Here is a 7,194-nt window from a genome sequence, read left to right as displayed (position 1 = left end):
TAAAAATGATGTTCAAGAGACAATTAGAGAACGCTAAATATAGCAAAGCAATAACTAAAAAACATGAATCTTTCAAAATGACCAAGTAGCAGCATCAGAGTAGAAAATATAACAAATGAGTGCAAACAAGAAATAAAGGTGGATCTCCAACATATGCAGCAAAGAGATGAGTGAAATGGCTCGCATCTGTTTAATCAATGAAAAACATGATCAATACTAAAAAATGTTCTCTATAAACCTGATAAAATTAAAAGAAGACTTAGGTGCGGTTTGGATAAATGGCGTTTTCGTTTGCATTGCGTTTTGGTGCCTGTTGTATTTTTTTGTTTTTTTTTTTTTTCCATGCGTTTTTAGCTGAAACGACTACTGTTCATGCACTGTACATGAACAGTAGCCAAAATTTTTGACTTTTCACCTATCAGTGGGTCCCGTGCACTGTTCAGGAGACCCACAAACTTCACTTTTCTACAACTTTTTCATTAAAAATGAGTCCCACGGCACTATTCACACATTTAAAAATTATTTTGCTACAGTGTTTTCAGTTTTCAGTTTCAGCAAAATAAGTTTTATCCAAATAGACCCTTAAAAGAGGGACAACAAGAATATCTAGATAATGATTTCTTTCCAAAATGAGTTGATAATGGTGATGATGAGTGCTATTAGTTATTGTTTACCAACACAATTTCCTGTACTAAAAATGAATTTCTATCAAGTCTTTGAACAAGCATTAAAGCTTTATCTCCATTCCCAAATCGCAAGCTGCAACATCTGTTGCAGTCATAATAGAACTCCTGCCAGCTTTAAACTCTGAGAGGACCCAATCCCTTTCTGCTTGACTTTTATCTCCATTAATTGAAAGAGCTTGCCAACCATCCACATAAAGCTGCTGGGTGACCTGATCACATCCTTCCTTGGTAGTCATGAAGATCAATATTCGGCTGCCATCCATGATATCCTCCAGCAAATTAACCAATCTGGAAAATCAAACCTATCAGTAAAATGTCTGCATCAAATCCCATATGTTGAGATCTTAAAGAAATTAGATTATACAAGAACAAAATAGAAATCAGGCCTACTTGTTATTAGTATTTTCAATTAAAGCCTAACAAAAAACACCATCAAATGCATTGATTTGTTACAAACCTAATGTACAAGGTGTTGTTTGTTGAAATCAAAAATTCAAAGACAAAATTAATACTCAGGTTAAACTCCAACAGTGATATCTGTAAAAGAAATCTATGTGTAAAAGTCTATATTTGTAGTTTCTATCAAAATAAATGAAACATAATATTATGTCAAAGAACTATACAATATAATTCAAAAAGTTTAAACAATCCAATAGGTAAAAGGGCCCATGTAAGAGCCTTAGCAACCTTCAGTTGAAGCTTTAAAGACGAGAACCATATTATTCCAAATGTTGGAAAATGTAGAAAATGTTTTCCACCATAAAAAATGTACTTAACATAACGTCGGCTGTAAGATAAAATTCAGAAAAACTTATATGATCCAGTTGGTGGGAGTTCCCATGTAAAAGACCTAGCCTTATCCACCATACCAAACATCAAAAATTAAATAAAAAATTTCTGCCAAGATAGAAGAAACATAATATTGTGTTAACAAGATGTAAGATAGAATTAAAAAGGCTTAAATGATCCAACAGGTAAAAGGTTACATGTGAGAGTCCTAGCATCTTGCTGAAGCTTGAATGACAAGAGCTCCACATTATAGAATGCCTGCTATATCCTCAAACGAAGACCGCTACTGCCTCCATCAACAAATGCAGTAACAACAATTTCTTTTTGGACTAAGTCAAATAAGAACAAGAACATTGTGTGCATTCTTTCACTACTTTAGGGCAAAGCAAAATGAAAATACAATTGTCTATCTTATATATATATATATATATATTAAAAACTATCAACTTATATAGAAAATCTACACAGAAACAGAGAGTGGATGAAAGAGAAAGTTTGACCACAAAGCAGTAATGAATACCTCTCAAACTATATAAGACCATAACATGCAAATAATATATTTCCTTTATCAGACCACTCAGTCAATTTCCATGTAAATTTAACGAAACCAGATTTACTACCCCTGAAGTATTCTTGTATACTCCAGGTTTTTCTTTCTCAAACCTGACTAAGACACAAACAAGATATTAAAAATGATCACCATATGTAGGTCCTATAGATTAAAAAGATTGTACATAGTGCACAAAGATACCACTTTTGCAGGGTCTAAGAGAGATGAGTGGTGGGCCTCCTTACGCCTAATTATAAAGCCATCAATATTTGTTCAGGGATTAGTTAAGTAGGTGAGTGAGTTTGAGCAAATAGAATATGTTGCCACTCACCTATATTATTATAAGCTCCTAATGAGCCATTTGAATGACTCCAGTGTACTTATTGTTACAGTATGCAAGATACCATGTACACCCAAAGAAATTGATACTTTGTCTATTCAACATTTTGCTCATTGCCTTATCATAGACATGGATAAAGCCAAAGATTACAGGTATATGATTTTAATCATATCAAGTAGTAGAGCTTTAGCTGGCCAGTTAAAAATTATGCAAGAATTGCATTCTGTGCGTATTTTTTTCTCCCACCGTTTGTAATGATTATGTTTAAGTATTTTTCCGCATCACAATAATCAATACCAATTATGCTAGAAGGAAAAGGATTGCGATTATGGTTTGTCACTTAGAAAGATAGACAAATAAGTCTTTTACTTGGTCATTGGCTATAAGATTAATGATAAATAGCCAAAAACATTACTCTGATTAGGCAAGCTGTACTAGTACAATGAAGAATGCCTTGAGCTATTGCAGTTACTACCATTTTAACAAAACAAGAAGAAATTTCATCAACAAAAAGCTCCAGGATTTCCAAAATGAAGGAATATGCATCCTTTTATAAACATGCATGGACCGAAACCTGTAGCAAACTAAAAGTTTAAGTAACCACATGGTATTCAAGTAGTGATCTTGCCTCTACTTCAACTAACTGGGAGGGGAGGGTTTTGGGGACCAGACATAAGCTTTTTATAAACCCCCTTTGTGCTTGGGTAGAAGAAAAGGAGAATCATAAACCCCACACAAGACATAAAACGTTTATTTCCGAACAGTATATATAAATATATAATTTACTTGTCAGAAAAATAGAACAGTGTATTAGCCTTATATGGCATTTCTAGATTCTTTAGTGCACAGGAGAAGCAAAGAGCAAGAACTTTAGTAATTAGATGTCACATAAACAATTAAGATCTAAATCCATAGAGGCTAGAGTCAACATATTCTCACAAAATTTCTCAACTAGAAAGAATCATAAATCCCACACAAGCTCAACCTTGGAACACCAAATTCCATTAATCACATTCACTTCTCTCCAAAACCATTAATCAGAAAACACCCCCTATGATTGATTGTATCAAGGAATCCTTATAAAATGATGCTAAAACCATAATCCCTATCCTAACAACAGAATACCCATCAACAAACAATATCAAGAAAAGCAATCAATAATCTTAAAAAACCATTCTTTTAAGCTGAAATTTCTCAAAACCTATTACATCATTTTATAAATTTAATCACTTTGTATACTAATAAACACCCACATACATAAATGTATAGGAAATTAAGATAAATAGTGAATTACAAAGCTGATGAATAAGAAAAGGAACGGGACCTCCAACAGCAAGGTTGACAGCAAAAAGCATAGGCCAGAGAAACTTGTAACGCCGAGCAAATGACTCCAGTCCTCTAAGTTTTAGTTTTGTCATTTCAGTCCTCTCTCAGTTTTAGTTTTGTTATTTCAGTCCACTAAGTTTCAATTTTGTAATTAAAAAAGTGAAAATGTTTTTTTTTTTTTTTTTTTAAAAGGGAGCTAAGGGGAATCGTTCCCCTGCTGCCCCTGAAAACAAAATATATTCACCAGCAGCTTCGATCAGAAAACTTTAGTGGCTTTGCAAAGAGATCAAAAAAAACCATACACATAATCTACATATTTGAACACCCAAATCCGGATTCTAACATATCTTCAACACCCAAAAGAACCTATTTGAAATAACCAAATCCCAAACGAATAGAACCCCTTAAAACCCATTTGGACAGTGAACAAAACCCACAATATTCATTAGCCAATTTCATACCCTTAAAATAAATTTTATTTAAAAAAAAAAAAAAAAAAAAACCAACAAAAAACGACAACATCGAAAGAGAAGAAGTACAAACCATTTTTGTTTGGGTGTGGTGTACAAGTAGAGCAAGTTTGTTGTCTCTCTAAGCTCTCTGCAAAGCCAACAAGGTTTGTGAACGAAGCTGCTTGTGAATATTTTTGTTTTCAGCAGCAGCATGGGCACGACGTCGTTCCCCCTAAGCTGCCGTTTTCTTTTTCTTTTTTAATAACAGTTTCACTTTTTTTAATTACGAAATATAAAAAATAAAAGTTCAAAATTGCGTCGTTTTGATGAGTAAGTGGAAAAAACCAACAGAAGCTTAAAAGAATACATAACTGACAAAAATTAAAACTTAAAACACTGAAATGATAAAAATTGAAATTTAAATAGTTAGTTTTGGATTTTTACCTATATATATTAAAATAATCTAACTTTTATTTATTTAGTTTGAACTAAAATAACTTTTAATATTTTCTAATAAATTTAATATAAAAATTATTAAAAATTATAATTTTTTTGATAAACTTTATATAAATAAATTATCCAAAATAAGCTTCTGAGAAAGAGCTTTGCCCCATGCAATACCGTCTGACACAGTAGCTGTCTGCCTCTCTCTATTTCCCATTATCTTAAAGCACCCACAGGAGATGTGGTAAATGTGTCAAATGCTAAATATTTGGCACATTTGTCACACCAAACACAAAAAACACCTCCTATCAAATGTTGTATATATGACAAAATTATACCATTTTTGTCCGTATCGTTGCAAATTTGCAACGATACGAACATAAATGGTAAACCAAAATATTGTTTTTTATTCGACTTTCTCTCTCCTTTCACTTCTGGTCTTGATTTTTTCTCTCTTCTCACATCAAACGCAACTCCTCCCCCAACAGAGAAAGAACAAAATGACACACTCCACATCTTCAAACAATAAGCTCCATGGCAAGATGGACATTATCACAAGTTGAAATTGGTGGTTACTGGGTTTAAAGTGGTGGGTTGTTTCAGTGGTTGCTTGGTTCGGATTGGTGGTGGTCGTTTGGGTGTTGGCTGGGTTTCACGATGGAGATTGGGTTTGGGTCACGGTGGAGATTAGGTTAGGGTATCGGTCACGGTGGAGATTGTGTTTGAGATCGGTTTTGGGTCACGGTGGAGATTGCGTTTGAGATCGGTTTTGAGTCACAGTGGAGATCAGGTTAGGGTATAGGTCACGGTGGAGATTGTGTTTGAGATCGGTTTTGGGTTTTAGTCGTCTCTCCCTCTTTAGTCATTTGGGTTTCAGTTCCGGTGGTAGTTGGTGTTTCAGTGGTGGAGTCGTGGCTTGAATCGGTTGGGGCTTAGGTTGAATTGGTTGCGAGTGATGGGTATTTTGGCTTGGGCTGAATTGGTGTTAAGATTGGTTGGTGTTCATGGGTATTTTGGCGCAAGCGGCATGGGCGAGGCCACTCCAATCGTCACCATCGTCATCGCCAATCGTCATCGCCGCTCCAATCTTGCCGATCTCTCTCTCTTTTTTGGTGGTTAGTAGTTTTAATTTTTGGTGTAGGGGCAGATATTGGTTGTAGTGTTTGTTTTAGTTTTTTTTTTTTTTTTTTGGTAGTAGTGGCTGATATTGGTGGTCGGTGGTTGATCTGTGGGGGTGGTCGGTGGTTGTGGGCTATGGCAATTGATCTGCGGTGTGGATTGTTGTTGCTGTTGTTGATGATAATGGGGGAGGGGATAATATATTATTTTAATGTATAATAAATATTATTTTATATATAGGATTGAATGATAAAACATTTATAAATGAGATATTGTAAAATGATGTGATAAAATAATAAAGTAAGCCTTTGGTGTGATAAAATGACATAATTTTTGCAACATCTGCTACAGATGCTCTAAGTCCCTACCTCGATTTCAATTGCATAGTCAATATCAGAATATTCGCTATAAACAAGTGCTTTCAATTTTAGCATGATGGGTTTTAATGGACTGGATCAAATATCATAACACAAAATCACCTAAAAAAAATGTAATACTTGTTATTAATCACTTGAAAATCATGAACCCTCTTACCCAATCAAAGTACCAATTTTCTCAAAAAAAAAAAAAAAAAATCAAAGTACCAATTAAGGTGGAATAAAATCTTTTCCAAATGCCAATCCCCCTTCCCTAAACGTGGCAAAACGGGCGGGGTGGGTCAGGTCAATCGAGTTTGCTGGTCAAAACGGGTCATTTTTAAACGGGTCAATTGGGTTGCGGGTCAATCGGGTCGCGGGTCGAGTCGGGTCGCGAGTCGGGTCGAGTTGACCCATATTTTTGAAACAAGTTTTTTTTTTTTTTTTTTTTTTTGAAATAGATGCAATCTATCAATTGTTTATGAGTTCCTTAACTGTGATTAATATTCTCACTGGTGATATTGTTACCAATTACCACTAAACACTTGACTTGATACCCAAATTTGGTGCAACTCTTGTTCCAGCTGTCTAGAAGCTAATCTTGATATAATCTTCGATTTGTTTAAAGTAGGAAGAGAAAATGAAGGTGGCAAGTAAAGAATGACAAACTATAATGAAATACATAACATATTAAGTAAAGAAGAATAAGTAAATATTTTATAAGAATCATACCTCAATCTCAACCTACTCAACGTTGGTAGACGTGGCAAAATGGGCGGGTCGTGTGGGGTCAATTGGATCGCGGGTCGAAACGTGTCATTTTTAAACGGGTAAATCAGGTTGCGGGTCAAACGAGTCAGGTCAGAAAATTCTGACCCGTTTTGCCATGTCTACCCCTCCCCCCACCCCCAATGAAAAAAATAAAACTGGGTGTTCTAATGTAAAAAGGCTATTCTAACAGGCATTCTATGGGTTTGTTTGAAATTCGCTTATTTTATTTAAACTGAAAATTTTTTACTAAAATTATTATAGATGAAGGTAAAAGTAAACTTAAATAGTACAGTGAAATCCATGAATAGTACCAAAAAGTGCAATGAGATCCATGAATAGTACCAAAATGTGCAATAAGACC

The 7,194-nt window shown here is 34.5% G+C and overlaps 1 long non-coding RNA gene across 2 annotated transcripts; it reads right to left on the bottom strand.

Moving 5' to 3' along the window:
- Positions 1–589: 589 nt before the first annotated feature.
- On the bottom strand, positions 590–4,400 carry LOC126725146 (uncharacterized). 2 transcript variants are annotated; one of them, XR_007655330.1, is made up of 2 exons: positions 4,235–4,400; positions 590–974 (listed from the first exon to the last, which is right to left on the bottom strand). It is a non-coding gene; the product is annotated as an uncharacterized LOC126725146 (long non-coding RNA). The 2 variants fall into 2 exon arrangements; XR_007655331.1 differs by lacking the exon at positions 4,235–4,400 and adding an exon at positions 1,996–3,683.
- Positions 4,401–7,194: the final 2,794 nt, after the last annotated feature.

Source organism: Quercus robur, chromosome 5 (genome assembly GCF_932294415.1).
Source record: "Quercus robur chromosome 5, dhQueRobu3.1, whole genome shotgun sequence".
Classification (NCBI taxonomy): domain Eukaryota; kingdom Viridiplantae; phylum Streptophyta; class Magnoliopsida; order Fagales; family Fagaceae; genus Quercus; species Quercus robur.
This window is presented reverse-complemented; position numbering and strand designations above follow the sequence as displayed.